The 20,461-nt window shown below is 40.5% G+C and overlaps 1 protein-coding gene across 4 annotated transcripts in view; it reads left to right on the forward strand.

Annotated features, from left to right (window-relative positions):
* GLI3 (GLI family zinc finger 3) overlaps positions 1-20,461 on the forward strand; it is a 207,594-nt gene that overhangs the window by 167,748 nt on the left and 19,385 nt on the right. The window lies entirely within an intron of this gene.

Below are 20,461 nucleotides of genomic sequence, written 5' to 3' on the forward strand. Positions count from 1 at the left end.
ACTCTTTTGTAGTATTCTAAGCTAGAAAATGAGCAAACAAAATCTGGAATATAACCTGGCAAGTACAATCCCCCCACATTTCCAACCTCCTTAGCTAGCAGCACCTTTCTTAATTACTGGCATTGCAGAACATATTGAATACTCTGAAAAAAGTGAATTCCTAGTACAGAACAGAGAGGAACATCTTCAGCAAATGATCACTGTGTCAAAATTGTATTTATTTTAGCAAACAGTTTAATACTTTCTGGGACATGGGGCAAAATCTATTGTGAAATTTGGCCAGTACTACTGAAATAGCTTGTTGAAAAATTTAATTTTTCACCCAAAATAAATAAAGAACCCCTCACCATATATTTCCAAACAGTATGCAAAATGGTAAACTGATCCTGCAAAGCTGACTTTAGTAAAAGCAATGCCAGCTTTCACTTGTTGGAGTGCAAGAACCTCTTGTTGTTGCAGGTATTCATCAAGATGTATTTTTGGGTTCTTGTTATTATTAAATAGTAGCAGCAGCAGTAACAACAATAATGATAAATGAAAAACTATAAAAAAGTAAAATAATGTAAAAAATATGACTTTTTAAAATAATCCTTTGGAGACATTTTGCACAAATAATTCCCTAACATTTAAATAGGCCAAAGTGAAATGTGAGGAGAAATTGTTTTGATGTCACAGTATCTTTTTGGGAAGAAAAGGCACACAGATGGCTGCTGCAAAGAGTTGGACACATTTAAATTAAAAGATCGAATGTTGGTCTTTGAATTGGTTCTGTGCAAACAGACCAATTGACATCATGTGGGGCTCTGCTTAGGCATAGTCTTTATATCTGCTACTGGTTGTAAGGCTGAAGCTTTATGATACCTGGCAAACCTTTCTCAGTATCCCAGTGATGATGATAAATAATATGCATCAAAATATATGAAATGAAAGACAAATTCAGAATAAGGGTGCCCTTGGTAATGAAAAAAAAGAAGATTTTTAATGTTTCAGATGTAAAATTTAATGGAATTGAGCTGAACTTGTTAGCTAATACCTCATATTTTATATTTTAAAGTGAATTAAAGTGACAGTGTGATAGTCTAGTTGTTTTGGAGTTTTTTTAAGTTAATTTTTTGGTTTTGGTGGGATATTTAGCAAATCTGACTGCATTATAATTGTCAACAGCAAGAGTGGAAAAATGTGTATTTCTTTAGCTTCTTCACAATTGTAACATCTGAAATGGGTTTCTCTGCACATAAAAAAAGGAATATAACAAGTTTTTCTATGATACCAGTAGTTCATTTTGGCAGGGCTCAGAATGCAGGTATGTTATGATGACTTTTAAGACTACAAGGTGCAAGTCCTGACTCGATACCCTGAAGACAGTAAATTCATCATCGCAACCATCACATTTAAGTAGCACAAATCATGCTGTAAGAGTCAGCAGGACTCAGTGATGGGGCCCTGGTTTGTGATTTCTTTGCTGCTCTGGCAGAGCCCTGCTGAGGGGACTTGAACAAGTTATTTCTGCCCAGAATTGCAAAGGACTTTAGACATCTAACTCTGTTTGAAGGTCTGGCCGCTCACCCCAGTCTATCTCTCATGCATTTCGTCTGCCCTTGATTGCCACAGCCCTCTGATGTACACCTGCAGCAACTAGGGAAAGGAAGTCTGGTCTCAGTAGAGCTTCATGGGAGGGCAGTCCTGATTTTGCTTAGGTGTGTCACTCTGGCAGAAAGTGTTCAGTTCCTGAGCAGCAGTTAGGTCTTTGAAAATCACTCCAATGATGTGGCTCATGTATGCCTCCTACCCTACTACTGGTAGGTAAATCCAAGTAGATACAAATTGCTGTAACTGCGCTTAAATCAGTGTCACCACTGTTCCCGAGTTCCTGCCTTGGCGTGTGCATGTGCGTGCCTACCATTGTATGTGTCTCAGAGGCCTGCGTACAGTAATTACTCAGTAATACTTACACTGCAGTAGCAGCTGAAGGCCTAGTGAAGTCCACAGTCTCATGGTGCTAGACGCTGCTCAAACGAAAGAGAAGAAATGCACCGGGTATGGGCATGAGATCTTTCACCCTGCAGCTCTGTGGCCACGTACGTTAGGCTGTTTGGTGCTGTCTGGAGGTGCCTGAGACTCCAAATCTTGCAGCAGAGCTCTGCCATGATGCCTCTCCTGGCTGCACATGCAGCTGTTCTCCTGGTGATTCCCAACCCACTGGCAGACTCAGTTGCTCCAGCCAAGCTTGAAGATTTTGAAGTACAGTGCTGGAGAGGATGTCAAAAGTATAGATAACCATCCTGTTTTGTTGCTTCTGCTCTGGAGTAGTGATCACCAAGGCAGGGGCAACTGGCATAGATAAAGGCAATAAAGGCTTAAATTGCCCTAACAAAACTCATCCAGGTAAATCTGCTGTCTTTCTGTACTGGTTGTAACCATACATAATGGTAAGAGATCAGACCCAGAACAGAGTGTTATCCTAGTCTTGCATCCCAACGCACTGAAATTTTAGTATTAAAGTGCAGTGTTAAGGAAAGAGATGGAAGTATGTTTCTAGCTGTTTGTTTTGTTTTCTAAAGGGTTAGATACCTCTGTGTGAATTCTAGTCATGCCAGGTTGAGCAGAGTTCAGAATAGCTTTTTCACAATACACAGTGCACACAGTCCATATTATGGATGTCATTACTCCCATTATGTATAGGGTGTATGTACAAGCACATATGCATGTGTTTTGAAAAAAAAAAATATGAATTTGTGTATATTCTGGTCTTTTTGTCACATGAGGATAGCTTTATTTTTGGGAAACGATGGGACACAATTTAAAGTTAACTGTAGGTGAATCAGATTCTAGTAGTGTCTGCACTACAAAATGATGTGTGATATAGCATGTATGAAATGGTAAATGCAAACAAAATCTGTGTCTGAATATGTGGTATAGCTTTAGAGCAGAAATTGCAATTTTGGGCACAATAGTCAGCATTTTATGTCATTTTTCTGCATTACTTTCTGTAGCAAAGTCCTGCAGTTATTAGGGTAAAATGTGGGTGCCAGTGAAAGTGTTCTTAGGCCCCAAGAGACAATGTTTTCTGTCTAAATTTATGGGCAGAACCTGGGCTGCTATGAATACATAACTGAAAAGCTACCTAAAAGAATCATTATTGACCCACCCAGAAGGATCTGACACTGCAATGATTTTGGCATGGGTGCTCATATTTTCAAGCGATATGTGCCACTTAGAATTCAGCATGGTTAAATTTTCATGATACATACACCAAAAGGCAAGGTGTTAAACCATTCTGACCCTCTGCCTTATTTATAACACCTATCCATCCTTTCCACCCCTCCTTCTCTTACAGTTAATAGAAAGATTCATGATTCTTCATGGTTGTCTATCTAGCCTCTGACAGTACCGACTGCACTGTTAAAGCAAGTCACTATCTATAATTGATATCCTTCTATGGAATAAGGTACCGGCTGCAATTGAAGGGTTTTGCTGAAAGCTCTTAAATCCTGACAAGTTCTGCCCTTGTTCTGGTTGTTGCTGAGCTGCACTGCTGAGATCCCAGGGTTATTTGAAGTTGATGCAAAAGGGGTGTGTGTGTTGCACATTAGCAAAGCACAAAGTTGGTGAGCTGCCACCGCATTCCCCTGCCAGGTAGTCTTATTTACAGTGCATTGCACTCCTGAAAAGGTTGGTTACATTACTGTTTAAAATGTGTATTATAGGTTTCCTTCTTTTCCTTCTTCTTCTCCTCAAAAAAAAGATCTTATTTATTTTCAAGTCTCAGTTTGCTGCTGGGGTCTTTATCATTCAGCTGTTTAATTAATTTCTCTGCCCAGCGAGATATTATAATTGGGCTTAGCTGAGTTCAAGTTTGTTTTAAATATGTGATAAATGCACTTGAGCGCCCAGAAGCTAATAAGCTATTGTATATATTTATAAATCTGCTTTTTGTTGCAGTTTGTCTTTTCTTTTTCCCCCCCGAAATCAGTTTAAGAATAAAATATTGCAAAAGGGTTAGACACTAAAGATAAAAGTTTGTTTAAGAAAATTATCCTTCAAGGAAATGACTGAAGTTATTGTTAAATATTAATACAATGGCAATCAGAAAAACGCAGCATTGCCTATTTCTCATCCCCCTTGCTGTGTAGCCTTGATGATAATTATTTTTTATTCAAAAACATGCTTGAAGAATTGTAGAGCTGTTTTTTGTTAGTGTTTTCTCCTTAATTGTACAGCAATAAAATTCTCTCTTTGTTACATTTGATTAGATGAGATCAAAAAGCCCTAAACTGACAGCAATGCCTTACATTCAGGATTTCATTTGCTGAAGTCTTCCTGTCTGTTTGCAAAGCCCCAGTGACTGGAGCACTCCCCGGGCAATCCCTGGGGCAACTGCTGTGCTGCTCTACCTGGCTCCCTTATTGCACTAGAAGGAATCTCCTTGTATTTCTCAGGTACTCACTTGTTCTAAGGTAATAGCAGTGCACTGAGGGTACCCAGAAGAACCATTAACGTGAAATTCCATGTCTTGAGTTTCTTAATGCTTTTGCTCTCTGTTCCTACAGAAAAGGGTTGGTTCAACTCTGACCAACAGAAGTTGACCAGCAATCCACAGAGACCTACATAAAATCTGGACTGTGCCCACAGCTGGCCTCTGCTCAGGTTTTAGTGCATCTATCATGATATGAGGTGCCTTAATCAATGCTGTGCACCTCAAAACACTTGTAGACATGACTGATCAGGAGGTGGGGAACACACCACTCTCTTAAGGATTAGGCCTCTTTGCAGTGTGTCATTTTGGATGCCCAGAAATAAGGACACTCAAAGTCAAGAGACTTGAAAGTCTCACTTCCTCTGCTACCATGCTGTCTTTGGCCTGTGGCTTCTTCTCAGCTCCTCTCCTATAGGAGAGCAGTAGGTAGGGACTGGAGAAAGCTTCGCTGTTCTTCTCTAAAGAACCAACTGCAATAGGACGGTAAGCCAGATTAAAGCAGTTCCCCTGAGTACTAGCTGCAGTGGCAGACTTGTAAGTGACCCTGGGAGTTGTGCATTGCCCACCACTTTGCAAGAGGAGAAACTGCCCTGTGAGCAAACAGCCTGCAGCTGCCAAAGCTGGGTGCAGCTGTGCAAGTAGGCCTCTATGCCTAAAAGGAGGCAGTTACACACATCTGCCCTAACAGCCAGATTATCCTTTTCTCTGAGTGCTGGAGGTGTGCTTGCCAAATGGTTGTGATGTGGGTGAAGACCCATCTTTGTGAAAGCAAGTCTCTTGCAATCCCAAAGGGGTGTTTTTACACATCCCAGTTTGCATGCTTCTCAAAGTAAGTGCAGGGATTTACTTAATTTTTAATTCTTCTTTGCAGAGGCAGTGTTCAGTAAATTTTCATTATAGTTTTATTTGCCTCTAATGCAGTAACATAGAGAGGCTTCAACCCATTCGCAGTCTCATTGTGCATGGCAGTGACAGCTACTGCCCTGAAAGGTTCAGAAATATTTCCTTTAAATTGAAAAGAGTAAGGAGTAGATAAGAACATGAAATCCATTATAGTAATAATTTTTTTTCATGACGAAAGGAGAATGTTTTACGTACAGCAAAAAAGGAGGTTTTGCTGGTGGTTTTATTCTGCTTCATCTTATTTTATTTTTTACTCACTGGAGTCCAGATTCTAACTTATACCTGGAGAAGCAATTCTGTGGCCAAGAGAAATCAGTTCTTCATGTGAGACAAGCCCAGGGCTTGGGCTGAAAGTTGTGACAACACGAAGAAGGCAGGGAGTTGTTTCAGAGGCAAGTGCCATAGGAAGGTTTTTTTCCAGTTTGTGCATTCCTTCAGTATATTTGATCTTTGTCGCTGTGAGGTAACGAGGGGGAGGAGAGAAAGGGAGAAGAGATTATAGCAAATAATCATGAGAAACATCTGTCCAGAAGTTCTTAAATTTTGAAATCTCTTCATCACTGCCTGTTTAAAGGCTGAGTTCTAATTAAGACACCACCTCACTGTGCTGGATTATAAGATGCTGAACCCATTGTTTTGAACTGTGTGAGAATGGTTGAATCATTTATAGTCCAGCAATTTATTACATGGCGTAGGAAAGCTAGTAAGTAGATCTGTGCCCTTGAGTACGTGTTCATTCTCTCTTGGTTTCCGTCTGGGTACCAACACAGTCTTGTTTAAATGAATCAAGTCTTTAACCCCCCATCAAAGGTAACCATCTAAGTGCTGTTGGGTTTTAAGGTTAAGTAACCGCAGACAGATCTCACTGCTGTTCTGGAGCCTCAGTAGCCCTCAGGGTCTGGCACGGCCTCTGTTTGCCTTCTCAACACATCCTTGTTCTGCGCCAGTCACCGTGATGCCCTTTGCCTTCCAGCAGTGTTAAAAGTCATCAGTGCTGCCTTGTGAAGAGATCTTATTCACTCTGGGCTTGACCCAAAGGCCAGCTATGCTTTGGCTCAGGTCTTCTTAAGCACTCCACTACACAAGCACATCGGCAGTTTCCCTGCCTAGAGTCTGGCTTTTGATGAATCACAGAGGAGAAGGGAAAAAAAAATAAAGTGGGGATTTCTTTTTTGATAGAGAAAGGTTTACAAAAAAATAAATCCACCCTAATCTGTGAAGTATTAAGAGGGGATTTAGAGAGAGAAATGTAATCATTTTTTTATTTTAATTCCTCTGTAATTAGCATTTCTTTCACAGCATTAGGAAAACTTGTTGTTAGCCTGCTGCTGCCACAGCTTTTTTGTATGAGTTGCCAAAATCATTGTCTTTGAATTGGTGTCCCTGAAAGAGGTTGCTAAACTATGGCATGTCCTTTAACTAACACTTATTTTTCACTGTCGTGGATAGGGATGAACAGTACTCCTGTGCCCTGAGAAGTTACTCCAGCCACTCTAATCATAGTAAGTGGGCACTTGGGGTGGAAAAGGCTGTGCATAGCAGGGAGCAGGATTTGACCTTGGGCCATGCTTTTAATCACACAGCACTATTTAGGGGGTTTGTGGATATACATACTTACTGGAAGTGTTTATTTTACCTGAGAGTTCAGCTAGTGAACTCTTCCAGGTTCACTGGTAATATCATAGGTGACTTCCAGTTTTGGGGAAAAGTGTAGGATAAGAAGCTGCCAGCTCTCCCAGGCAAGCCCATGCTGACTGAGTGACAAATGCATAGGCAAGAGTAAAGCTGCAAACTGAATTGGCTCTTTGGCTCCTGACTCTTGTTGGCATATCATGGAAAAGAGAGAAAAGGGAAGTCCCTACCTGCTTTTTTGCTGCCTTGGAGCTGCAAAGAGGGTTGGGCTTGTGCATAGACTCCAAGTACCTTTCAGTCCTAGCCAACCGGCCAGGACAAAGCAGATTCACCTGGACAAGAGTTGTTCTTTCTGTGCCACTTTTTCATGCCTTGCTATTGTTAAGTGATTTGCTGTTATGAAGCCTGTGTTATTAGGGTGAACCAGTGGAAGATCTGCCTTGATGTGTTTGGTGTGGTGTGTCTCTGCACCGCTTTTGTCACCCATATTCAACCCAAAAGATCCACCCATAGAAAACCAATGCTGGGAATAATAGAAATATATGAGTCCTGACCCAGCTGCATATGAAAGTTCTTTTTCTGAGACAAAAGTGTCAGATTAGCATGCACGAATAGAAGCAGGGACAGGCAGGTTAAAGAGGCATAAGTGCAGCTTCTGCATTTGGTTTTGAGGGGGCTGGGCTGCATGGATTCATTTTTGGAGTCTCTATTGTTTGCGTAACCTCTTAACAGAAGGAAAAAGAAAAAAAAAGCAGATGAGCCTTTTATTGTGGCAAAACTAATTTAGTGTATTTCCCGTGCTTAAGCTTTAGTGTGAGCATGACTTTTCTTCAAGGTGTCGAGTACCTAACCTATAAAATGAGTGGGTGGTGGTTTTGTCAGGAAGGGGTCCTCTGTAGGTATGAGGTCTGCATGTACCATTCTTATGTGTATCGCAGGGCTGAGATGCAGCAGTTCTTCATGAGATAAAGTAGTCAAGCTGAAAATGAAACAAAGCTCTAACTGTATCCCTCCTTGTGTTTAGCAGAGATAAACTACAGTGGAGTCTCAGTGCTGCTCCGTTTGGCTTCTGGCAGCAGCTTTAATTGGTAAAATGCAGATTTTTTTTTTGATCAAGAGAGGATTATTCTTGTTATCAGTCTGGAGCATCTTACTTCAAGATGAAAAGGCTTCGCTGAATTACAGATGCCAACATTTTTACAAAGCACTTTGGCGATTGACATCTCAAAGAGAAAGTATGATTTATTAGCCTATAATGGCTAACACTCAGCACTGGGCTAGGTCCCACTGATTTGTGAAATTGCTTAATATGAATTGCCTTTTTGTGTAATTCAAGCCCCAGGTTTTTCAAATAAACTTAGAATATGAAGTGTATGAAACATTACATACCTGGAAAGGGAGAAGGGTAATGGGGCTGTGTAGCTAAAAAGAAAAGAAAGAATGAAAGGGATAAAGAGAGAGAGAAAGAGAAAGGAAAGAAAGAAAGAAAGAGAAAAAGAGAGAAAGAGAAAGAGAGAAAGAAAGAAAAAAAGAAAGAGAAAGAAAGAGAAAGAGGAAGAGAAAGAAAAAAGAAAGAAAAAGAAAGAAAGAAAAAGAAAGAAAGAAAAACAGAAAGAAAAGAAATGAGATGAAAAGAAAGACCTACTTCTAAATCCATCTTGGTGGTGCTTTTTTCCAGTAGTTTGGTTGAAATGTTGGCAGGGTAAAGATTAATAACAAGCCTTGTCGCTATCAGTACCTGCTTGTCGATTCTCTGTAACAGGGCTGTCTGTTCAGCATGGAAATTATTGATTAAATAAAAATTGCTATTAGATTGTGATGTGATCCATAATCACAAACAATGGTGGACATTCTTCTTTCAGATCCCAAGCCATGCATCAAGTTTTTCGTTGCAGCAATTTATATTGTGCTGACACTTGCACCCATTAGGCTTTTATCCTCTCCTACATGTGCCAAGAACGCACTAAAAGAAAGAGCAGCAGCAGCACAGCAGCAGGTAGGCACTCACTAAATTTTCAGGGAGAAACACAGCACAGATAAGTCCATCCTTTGCTTCTCGTTAGCACCTTACCTCAGCAATGATTCCCACCAGATAAGGACAACACACCTTGAATGCATCCAGGGAGGCCCAGTGTGGTTTTGTAGCTTTTTATTATTTTAGGATTCTGGAGCGTGAAGGACGAGTGTCTTTCCTGTATTTATTTAGCTCTGATGCTTCCTTATTTAAGGAATCCGGGATTGGAGCGCATCACTTAAAACCACATTATGTTAGGCTGAATTAATTGAAAAGATAGTATCTCAGTCTTCACGGCACATGTGAGCACGGCAGTAACTTTATTTTTCCTCTGAAAGCCTTTACCTAAAACTGAAGGAAACTTAGTCAAAAATGGATTTGAGAGTTTGGCTGCTTATAGGAGCTTCTCTGTCCCTTTGTTTCAGAATACCTTAAACAATACATATATGTCAAAACTGATCAAGCCCACCTGGCCTGGTGGGGACACCTTTCCTGCTAGGGAAAAGATGTCCCTGCAGCTCTGAACTGTGCCTTGTAGATTGTTTTGCCAGTTACCAGCACTAGGCAGGATTACTACAGGGGTTCTGTACCTCTGTATGAGAGCTGAGAGTAGAGAAGTTTAATATACTATGAGTATGCAGTTATTTTTGTTGTTGTTGTTAAGTGTAAGATTTCTTAAATTTAGTGAAATAAAGGCTTTATCCTTTAAATTGTTTTCAGTGCTAATTATCATATGATGTATATTTCTGTATCTCACAACCATTGGGATAGTGTTTGCATATCTTTCTTGTGCCTAAACTATTCCTAATATTGCCGCATATAACCAGGAAAACCCTGCCTGCAGTATTTGACCATTTGCTACATTACACTCAGCTTAGAGTGTTTAACAGTGAGCTTAGCTTACTTCATAATGCAAGGCAAGTGGCTTGGCCACTGTAATTTAAATCAAGGGAACGCTTCATTTTGCAAAGCTGGAGCCTTGGACACCTCCCTCCAATGCAACCACTCTCTCTGCATGGATCAGAGCAAAGGGATTACCAGCCGGGAAGCTAATTGCCAAGGGAATTCCGCCACTTATGGTTAGTAAAAAAATGCCTGAACAAAGAAGTGTGTTTTATATCACATTCTGAAGGCGCCACGCTCCAACTCTGGTAAGTTTTTGGATGAGCAAGAGTTACAGAGGTTACAGGACTGCCCTCTCCTTTACTGCTGCAGACTTCTGTGGTGGACTGCCAGCACAAGTCTGTCCCATTCAGATGGTGCCACAGTGGTATATTGGAGAAGATACAAATCTTTGAGATAAACCAGACTATTTAGGATTGATTTTTAGTTACCAAAAGCACCTGTAAGTTCACTGGAGGTCAATTAAAGTTAGTGTGTGGAATGCAGGGGCACAAAAAAAATTGACCTTGGCTCTTTTGTGTGTTAGGTGATACCCCCATGTCCTACTAAGAAATGCTTCACAGTTTTCATTCCATCAGCTCAAACATATGTCTTTAGTCTAGCTACAATGCAGGACTGTTTATGGCAAATGTGAGAGGATAGAAAAATGTTATCCCGTGGCAAAAAGAGGTGAATCTCTGCTGCTACTGCCTGAACCATCAAGGGCAATTAACTTCTAACCCAGGACAGAGACCTTTGCTAGCCCTGAATTTGCTGGGATGTGACCGGGCTGACCAAGCCTAGCACAGATGCAAAAGGGAAATTATAAGCGGATGTCCGGTAAAAAAAATCCAAGGGGATCTCAGAGCAGCAATAAACTGTTGCACATGCTGAAGCTTGTTAGAAATGTTTCTTAGAGGTGTTAGGAGGAAGCAACCCAGATACTTTCTCTAGTTCACTCGTGATGTCATGGCTTTAATACACTCCTGCTTATGTCACCGACTGAGGCTGGATTAATTCTACCAGGATCTCCTCTGTGATGGAACAAATGTTAAAACATATATTGCCTAGTAAAGATTTTGGTATTGCTTATCACTGCCAGAATTTTTCTTTGTAGTTTCTGTGAAAAGAGCTCTGTGTTTTTAAATCACTATATTCCATGTTTTTGTGGAGATATTTTGTGCCTTTCATTGCAGAAAATAGATCTGGCGTTATTTCCTAATCTGAACTGCAGCTTTCATAGTTTATGTATAAGGAGACACTAAGTGCATTTATTGGAAAAAAATACTGGTTTTTAGTAGTCTCTTTCTGCAAACGAAGAATTGGTATTTTTATCATTCAGCCAATATGTATGTGTCCATGTGGTAAGCATGGGGATCTCTTTAAAACCATTAGAAGGAGTTACCAATTGATTTACACAGGAAGATCCTGCTGAGGAATATATTTTCTTTCAGTGGATCAGTGTTAGCTGTGCTCTAATCATTAATCAAATACTAAAAATAGAAAAAAGTGCATGGTTTTACAAAATCTGGTCCAAAGTTAAACTAAAGGAGATGCATGTTCAGGAAGTCCTGACTACATACTTAGTGCCCATATGCTTAATACACCTTGAAAAGCAGATCCCATTTAAATATCTGACATTTACTTTGCTATTTCCCCCTTAAGAAGCACGGGATTTTTAGTAAAAGAGGCAGTTGTTTAACTTTTTTGTAAAGGATCAAGTATTTTGCTAATCCTTCTGCATAGAGAGATGACCTATTGTACCACTCTGGGAGTTTGGAAGACTTCAAAATCTTGTTAAAATTGTACTTTTTAGCTTTTCCTTATTCTGTCTTGCTATGTCCTTTCATAGATTTCTAAATTGGCTCATGGGATTAAGCAGTTTGTCTCTGCTAATATAAAATCATATAAAGCTGCTGTAATATATGGTTACATTTTAATTCACGGAGTCTGTTGATTCTAAACTGTTTGCCGTGTATTTCCAAGCACATGCACTGAAAGGCAGTGTAAATTTTAACAGATTTTTGTTGTTAAAGCCTCACAATTTTTATGAAACAGCTCTGGCATTATATATTCATTCGGTGTACCAGTTGTTGGGATATTTTGCTGGGTACTTTTTTACTTCCATTTTTTCTTCTCTAGGCATTTTTACTCCTGAGCTTTTATTTCTTGGCTCCAACCACTCTGGTCTGTGCTGTGGAATGTAAAGATTGGAAATCTCTTTGAATTTTATTTTCTTGTGAACGTGCCCTATGTTAAAGGAGAATATTATTACTTTTAGCATAGTTCGAACCCACAGCTCAATAACTAACTATAAGAGCTGCTTAAGCCCCACTCCTGCAGGGAGCTCAGTGTGTTTGGACCAAATCGAATTTAATAGGCTCCAGGCTGCCATAAGAGCCCATATGAGCAGAGCAGCTCATAGAACCAAGATCTGTGCATCTTGGAGCAATGGCTGGAATTTATCAAAGCCAAACAATATGGGGGGGGAATAGTTAGTTTCAGGTTTAATATATACAGCAGGCCTGATTTCCATTGAAGTCAGATGAGTTATGATAGCAGGAAAGAGGCCTATAGTTTTTTGTCTTCTGCAGAAATGTGGGAAAACCTCCAAAGTATTTAGTTCTGCCTCATGTGTGCTAGTGTGCTTCTTTCAAAACCAGGACAGCATCTTCATTCTTCATCCTATTTGCAAATAGGATGAAATACTTTACTGTAATGCCTCTTTTTGATTACTTCCTTCTCATGTGTGCTGGCAGGAGTTCTCTGTGGTCTTTCTTTGCCAGTGAGAAAAATCCAGAAATAGAATATATGCTTTTAAGTGTGTTACGCTAACATCTGTATCAGTGCTAAGTGTCAGGCTATTCAAGTTTTTCTATTTTTTTTTTCTTAGGTAAGACCTATTTTTCATGTATGTTTTAGTTAAAGATCATACACAGCTATATGTTAGTCCAGATTTGTAAAGGAGAAAGTCAGCCATTGCTCACGCTGCGTAGTGCCTGTGAGGGAGTATTTAACGTGGTTTTCCTGGAAATTCCGTAGCAGTTGCACGTAAAATCAATTTTTATCCTTAAATGCAAAGATCATGAGGCAGAAAATTTTGAAGTTGAGCCTCAGGTGATATTCTATCCTTCCTTATTCAGTCACTTCTAGAAGGTATAAGACAGTACATTTTCTAGGCAGCATTCATTGGCAAACTCAGAACCAGTGAAGGGCAGATGTTGGGTTACAGGCCAGTCTTTCACCTCTTCCCCATCCAACCGCAGGAAAACCCTCCCTTGTTTGTGTACTATTGCTTTGACTAGTTTGAGGGAGGAATGTATAAAGGATTTGCGGGGAGTGTGGAGCTCTTTGCAATGCGGATCTCCTCTCTTGTGAGCTTATGGCTTGAACAGGCATTGCATCTCCTTGCAATCACGCTGTAGAGCTGTTTCCTGAAGGCAGGAGTCCTTCCTGCAGCTCAAGCTGTAGAATTTCTGCCTGTAGCCACCTCTCAAAAAGCCTGTGGGGAGAGCTTGTGTGCATGTGTGATGGAGAAGAATGAAAGGAAGGCAGGCAGAACAGGCTGAAGATCATCAGTGCAAGGCTAGGGTATATAGGATTCGGGAGAAGACCACGTTCATTTCCTATTGCATTGTATAGAACAACATAACCGTTTCATCACTTAGTCAGCAGTAGGTCTTAATCCCATCAGCAAATGGCCTTTGTTGAGTTTCTTCTTCCAGCCCTGGCCTCTTGAGCCAAGTTTGAATTCTCCATCACTCTTGCACACTTCACCTGTCTTTTTTCTCCCTCTGCTTTTCTCCTTGCTAGTCTGTCTTGGGTCTCTTGGTTTATTTTGCAGGCACCAAATTGCCCTAAATTTGTCTCGTGTGACCTTTGTATAGAAGACAGGTAAAATATGGGTGTAATTTGAGGACCTAAATGTTAAGAGCATAAAAAAACCCCAAAGTAAAAGTGAGCCAAACATAGATACATAAGATTATTTTTGTAAAGGTGATTTCTGTGCATTGCTGAAGTCTTTGTGAAGTTGAAAGTTGTAATAGGGTTCTACTTGTAAGGTTGCCTTTTAAAAAGGAAAAACCCTGCAGCAAAAGGCTTTCATGCTGTTTGTACAGTAGTTTACATGCTCAGTGCAGCTCTCAGTCTGTGTTCAAACACACACAATTTACACCAAGAAAAATACTGGAGCGCGTTGAAGTTTGAGGAGAGTTTACCAGCATCCACACAATGATGTGGAGCGTGTAGCACAACCTGCAGGATTTGGGTAGAGGGTGCACTGTGGCAGAGGCAGTTGGGAGGGCAGCCAGAGCTGGGAAATAACGCAGACAGCAAATAGGTAGGAAAAGGTGGTTGGGAGAAACACCAGGAGTGGTCAGCTCATGGTTAACCCCTTGTACTCTTTCAGGAGCAGTGCAGGGGCACTTCTTACTTATAGGCTTGTTCGTCTCAGTGCCCCACAGACTTTGTCATCCTCATGTAACCCCGTTGCATCTTTCCCTGCTTCAGTAGTTCTCAGGATAGGAGGGCTTATCCTTGGAGGGCAAAGACTTAACAAAAACATTCCCTTTAGAGAACACTTGATTTGAGCATTTGGCTTGTGGTTTCCACTGTCAATTTCTTCACCTCTCTGTTGCAAAAATGCGATTAGACTGTCCTTGGGAGGTCACAGATTGGACAGGTGATTGAAGAGAGAAGTGGAGGGGTTTGGTTTTTTTAGCATTGCAAAAGTATGGAAGCTGGGATACCTTGTTTGAACTAAGGCACGCATTGAAATATTACTTCCATATAGCTGGAAAAAAAAAGAGTAAAGGAAGCTGGAATTCCTGTAACATACCAGCTTCACCTATTAGCTTTCCAGCTAGTAATACAAGAATGCAAGCTTCAAGAAAGAGAAGGCACTTGATTTTAGACAGAGTTATGGAAGAAAACATCAGAGAAGAAACAAAGCTGAGAGTCATCAAAACATCTTTCCTACCACTGTAAACGTGGAATGATTAATGTCCATGACATTTAAGTTGGTGTTCTGGCAGAATGTCATTTATTAAATTTTCAGGTTTAGCAAATAAAGATGCAATTTCTGCCCATTGCTTTGTAGCTGCATGCTCTGACACAGGAAATCAAGGTAGGGCTGTAAAACATTGCCCTTGATGGGGCTCCATTTTGCTGCTAACAGACTTAACTGTACTGTATATGTGAATATATATATATAAAATGAAACAAGAACAAGATGTGATCTTATTGGGAAAGAATCCCCGCAATATCCCATAAGTTCCATTTGCTTTACAGAATATTCCAGAGCCTACCAAAAAGCTGTCGAAAAGCTGGAAACAGATTCAGGCTGAGGGAGTCAGTTCCCAGCCTGAGGAGCAAGCTGTGTTTGCCCTGTTGGTATTATATCACATCCATACTCTATAACTACTATATCAGAGATTAAAAGAAGGTCATGCTGTATTATGAACCACTGTCTTTATTTTTAGGATTAGATAACTTTTTTTTCCCTCCCACTGATTCTCTTTATGTCCTAAGGGCAGATCCTTTCTCTTGGGTCAGGAATGTAATAAGGCAGGTTTTCCTCTCTCCAGGATATTGTGTCTGTCTGACTGTGTTTAAATTGCCACAGAAAGCTCTTCTGAGCAAAATACAGTATTTTCTTTGTACAAGAGCCAATGACTGACGTATCCTTGGGGACTTCTCCATCTTTAGCATTTAAACATACAAGTTGGATATGTTTAACCTATTGATAGACAACAAAGACAACTACGGAATTTATTGCAGGAGAACAAAAGGGGAAGCAGAAAGAAAATATCTTTTTTTTTTAACTGAGGCATTGAGAACTTTTATTGCTGTTGTTGAGCCAGAGAGATGAAAAAAAATAGTAAGACCTGTATTTTCAACTGAAAGTGGGAGGTGAAAAGAAAAGAGTCTTGTTGAGTTGTGTCCTTTGAATTAGCATATTCCTATTTATTAGTAGTACAGTTTCGCATTTAGAGAACAAGACTTCTCCAAGGCCATACGTAAAAAATCATTTGATTCACCATGGCTTGGTTAAACAGTATTTGAGGCAGAAAGATGACCCCTGCTCAGCCTTGTAGTAAACACAAAATGCAAAAATTCATTATTATTAGTTTGAGTGCTCTTACTCTTTGTGACTTCCTTCCTTCCCCATGAAGAATGGAATGCCCCATGAGACAAGGACAGTCTCTTTCCATGTGTTGCACTGACCACAGATCTTTACTAAATTTTTAAATATGACTGTAAACTCAGACTTCTCCCAGTGGCAGCTGTGCTGGCCCAAGACAGCTCTTGACCCCAACTGTTTGTTGCAATATCTCTGAGGTTCCCTTCCGTCTACCCTTCATATGGGAATGTTCCCTCAGACAGTGCAGTCTTCCTTTCTTACTGTTTCCATCCTCTCTTCTGCCCATTGGTTTCTGTGCTGCCCTTCTCCTGTGCCTGTCATCCCTGTCCATCTACTTACGTGGGTTTTCCCAAGTTATAAATCGTCATCATTTTTCAGTTGACTTAGGCTTCTAATTTTGACCCCTCCCTTTCTTCATTAACTGCTATTGCCAGTTCTTAAGGGATAGAAATGAGTGTCCAGAACAGCATAATAACAAATGAGCTTCAGACATGAGTTCAGCTGGAGTGCTGAGTGAATGTATGCTCTTATAACTAAGTATTAGTAGTCATGGGCACGAAATTCATATGTTAAATTTGTAAAATAGTGTAAGTTATATTTCTCATTTTCCACATACTTCACTCCTTTTTGAAATAACCATCTTTTTAGCTGAAACTTTATGTAGTGATTTAACCTTCTTAATGAATAAGACATTTTAGTCACACTGGAGTTACAAATATTTGTAGTATATATATATTATATTTGCATGCTTTTGTCCTGGTTCTGGCTTGGATAGAGTTAATTTTCTTCATAGTAACTGGTACATGCTATCTTTTGGATTCAGTATGAGATTAAGGTTGATAACATACAGATATTTTAGTTGTTGCTAAGCAGTGCTTACCCTGAGTCAAGGACTATTCAGTTTCCCATGGTCTGCCAGGGAGCAGGTACACAAGAAGCTGGGAGGGTACACAGCCAGGAACATCTGACCCAAACTGGCCAAAGGGATATTCCATACCACAGAACCTCACACTCAGTACATAAAGTGGGAGAAGTTGGCTGGGATGCACCGATAGCTGCTCAGGGATGTGCTGGGCACCAGCGAACAGGTGGTGAGCAAGGGTCTTGTGCATCACTTGTTTCTGTTCGATATTATTTATCTCTGTCTTCCTGTTATCTCCCTTGGAACCCCAAAATATCTGATTATGAAAAGTGGTATGCCACTAGTTTTACAGTCATTTAGGTTTACAATTGTGACCAAATCTAGGGGGAGCAGGGGGCTTAATTTGTTAATAGTGGAAAAATTTTAAAAATTGAGATTGAGTGACGAGATCAAACACTGTGAGGTGAGGAGTGCAGTGTGGAGACAGAGTATTTAGTGTATTAATTATACACAACGGAAATTGCTGTGCAGTGCTTTTAAGATGCAGCTGATCCTAACAGTGGGTATTCTATTTCAGCAAAGGTGTCAAGACTGTGGAGGCACTGACTTGCTTTGAGCCAGATCAGCAAATTGTATAAATTGTCATGTTGCTAATCGGCATTAGTAGAGATCTGTCACAAGAGCATTTCTTAAGTCTTCCATAAAGTATGAAAGACAACCGCAAGAACTCTAATAGAATAACAATAAATGCATCCAAAGGAAAGGAAGCAGGATTGGAGACAGTTATCTGAGCTTCTCCACAGGCATGTGCCTACGCAGAAGTGCAAAGTTCTTCACGTATAGCTATAGCTTTGACTTGGCTTTAGGAACTGCAACCAGCTTAAGCATTTATACCACCATAAAGGCTTAGAGCAGCTTAAGTGCTTCTTCCATCTTAGGAACTAAAAATGGCTTAAGTACTTATGCCACCCTAAGGACACGAGGTCAAAAACGTACTATCAACTTGAGCAGCAGGGAGGAGACAATGGTCTCTCGTGGCTGTTTAGCCTTGTTGTGCCTGCAAATGATCTGTAGTAAGGAAAGGGCAGTCAGGATCCATACCTATTTTCCATCAGATAAGAGGAAATTAAAATGCTTGCATTTTTCTAATGGAGGGTCACAGAGGCTAGAGAGAGACTCGATTGCAGTGATTGGAATGTGTCTGAAAAGTCTGCTGAGGATTTCACTCCATGGAGATGCATTTTTTTTTCCTCCTCACAATGAGATTTCTTTTGTCACAAGATATTTCCTGGCTCACCAGGACCTCCTTTATATCCTTACTTCTTTACAATGCTTTCGTCTGTTCATCTTGCTGTGGATCATGGAGTCAGTCTTTATCAAGATGTTAATGAGATGGTAGGGATGTCTGCCTGATGTCATCTCTCAGTTGCCTGACTACCTAAAATGGTAACAAGGAGCAGTGATGAGTTGTGTATTGCATCCCTGGGGAGCTGGGAAACATGGATACTTGCTTAAGTGAGGCCCTGTCACTTTTCTGAATGGTGATATTCTTTTTACAATCACTCAGCTATCTCAGGAAGCTGTGTAGTTCAAGAACCTCAGAAGTATGCTCACCACTCATGAACAAGTGACTACTTTTAGTGGGAATCAGAGATCTAAGTACTTCTATGCATGTGGGCTTTAGCTTTCCTGGATCTTAAGTCTCTGCCTCTACTGTGGCCATAGCAGAAGATACTGTTTCCTGAGATTTGTTATTTGGAGGGCTACATTCACAAGCTACAAGGTACTCAGAGGCTCTGGTAATAGTCTCAAGTCTAAAACAAATGACAGATCTGTACATACACCCAAGTGGTGACAGGGAAGTTTGAATTCTGTTACTGCAATTTTGGTGAGCTTAGGTGTACTTCACATTATTCTGGTCAAGAAGATTGAGGTTGTATCAGAGCAGGTGAAGAGGCTGAGAGAACCACTGAGGAGGGGTGGACTATCATGGACTTCAAAGGGGCAGCAGGGAACCTGGGAACAAAACCACAGACAGGACACAGGAACTGCCGCACCTCAAGTCAAAGCAGAGTAAGAAGGGGAATGAGGACTTGGTCATCGTAGAGAAGACCGGAAGGAACTAGTTTATTTAATCCAGCAAATGAAGACAGAGAGGACAGTGCTGTCTGCCAGCTAGTTAGGATGGGGAAGGGAGAGAACTAAACACTCTGCAGAGAAGCAGAGCTGTTTAAGCTAAAGGATAGTGTTGGCACAAGAACAAATGAATATAAATTGCCTATGAATAAATCGAAGCTAGAAATTAGTTGCTAACCAGCAGAAGAGTGAGTTCCTAGAAGAGCCTTCCACTGGGAGCAGAGGGAGCTGATCACCAGCGTACTTAGAAGATGAAGCTTGCTCTGTTTGTGACTAGGATTATGTGTAGTGGGGTTTGCCATCGCAGGGGGATGGGCCTGATGACCAAGAAACCTCCTCCTGTTTTTAACTGTATGTGGACTTAAGGACAAACCTATATTCCCTATGCAAAGCACAGAAGTAAAAGTGTTCCCTGCAGGACTTGCAGGTCAAGGACAGCTAATCACCTTCCAAACTAGCTTCAGAGCTATGCAGTCTGTTACTGCCGGACACAGTCTCTGCACATTTCCTCTCTGCAGCCTGTGGGCTCCTCAACTGTCTCATGCAGCTGTGGGATGAGCTATGTTTAGCAGCTGCGCCACTGCAATGCCTCTTTGCCATTTGCACTTTGTCTCCTATGCATCAAATCCCGTGGCTCTTCTGGTTTGAGGGACTTTCTGTGGTGTGCTAGAAGATGGCTTAAACATTGCTTCTGCTTGATATTAGTAATGAGATTTTGTGGGAATATATTTAGCACCTCCTTTTAAATTTTTTAAAATACAGGGAAATAACTGTGAGAAGATAAAAGTCTGAAATTTCCATTGTATAACTGAAATTAAATCAAATTTTTGCAATGTGGATATGCATTTCACTCTGCCTCTAACTTACCACATTATACCAATAAAGCATGGTCTCTTCCCAGTTTTCTCCCAGGTTACTCTAGGGTGGAGTGTTTAGGTTAGAAAGCATAATTGAGAGATTTTCCCGGTGTATTCTACTCTAGCACCAAATAACACTTTGCTTTCAGGTGCAATCTCAGTTGCAGTGACATTCTTTTTCTGTTGTTTGTAACTTTTTCCACTGGTATAGAGAGGTTTTTCTCCTGCTGTTTGACCACTGTGAGAGCACATTTGGCCTTTGTTTATGTATTTAATAATGGGTACCAAGCAGTCAGCTAGGATATGCTTAGATTCTCCTTTCTTCTAAAAACACACTTGAAGGAGGGAAATGGAACACTATCCTGACTCCAGTGTCACCTCACCTCATCTGCTGTAATATGAAATTACACATACAGTGAGTATGGATTATATGAGAACATGCATGATTTGAGGTGTTCTCTTTTTCAGTAGTATTTCTTACCATGTAAGTATTTATGCTTCTGGGATACTGTGGGTTGAGCTTCCCATTATCTCTGTTTTTTGAACTTGCCTAGTA

Source organism: Neopelma chrysocephalum, unplaced genomic scaffold (genome assembly GCF_003984885.1).
Source record: "Neopelma chrysocephalum unplaced genomic scaffold, ASM398488v2 Primary Assembly neopelma1_26, whole genome shotgun sequence".
Taxonomy (NCBI): Eukaryota; Metazoa; Chordata; class Aves; order Passeriformes; family Pipridae; genus Neopelma; species Neopelma chrysocephalum.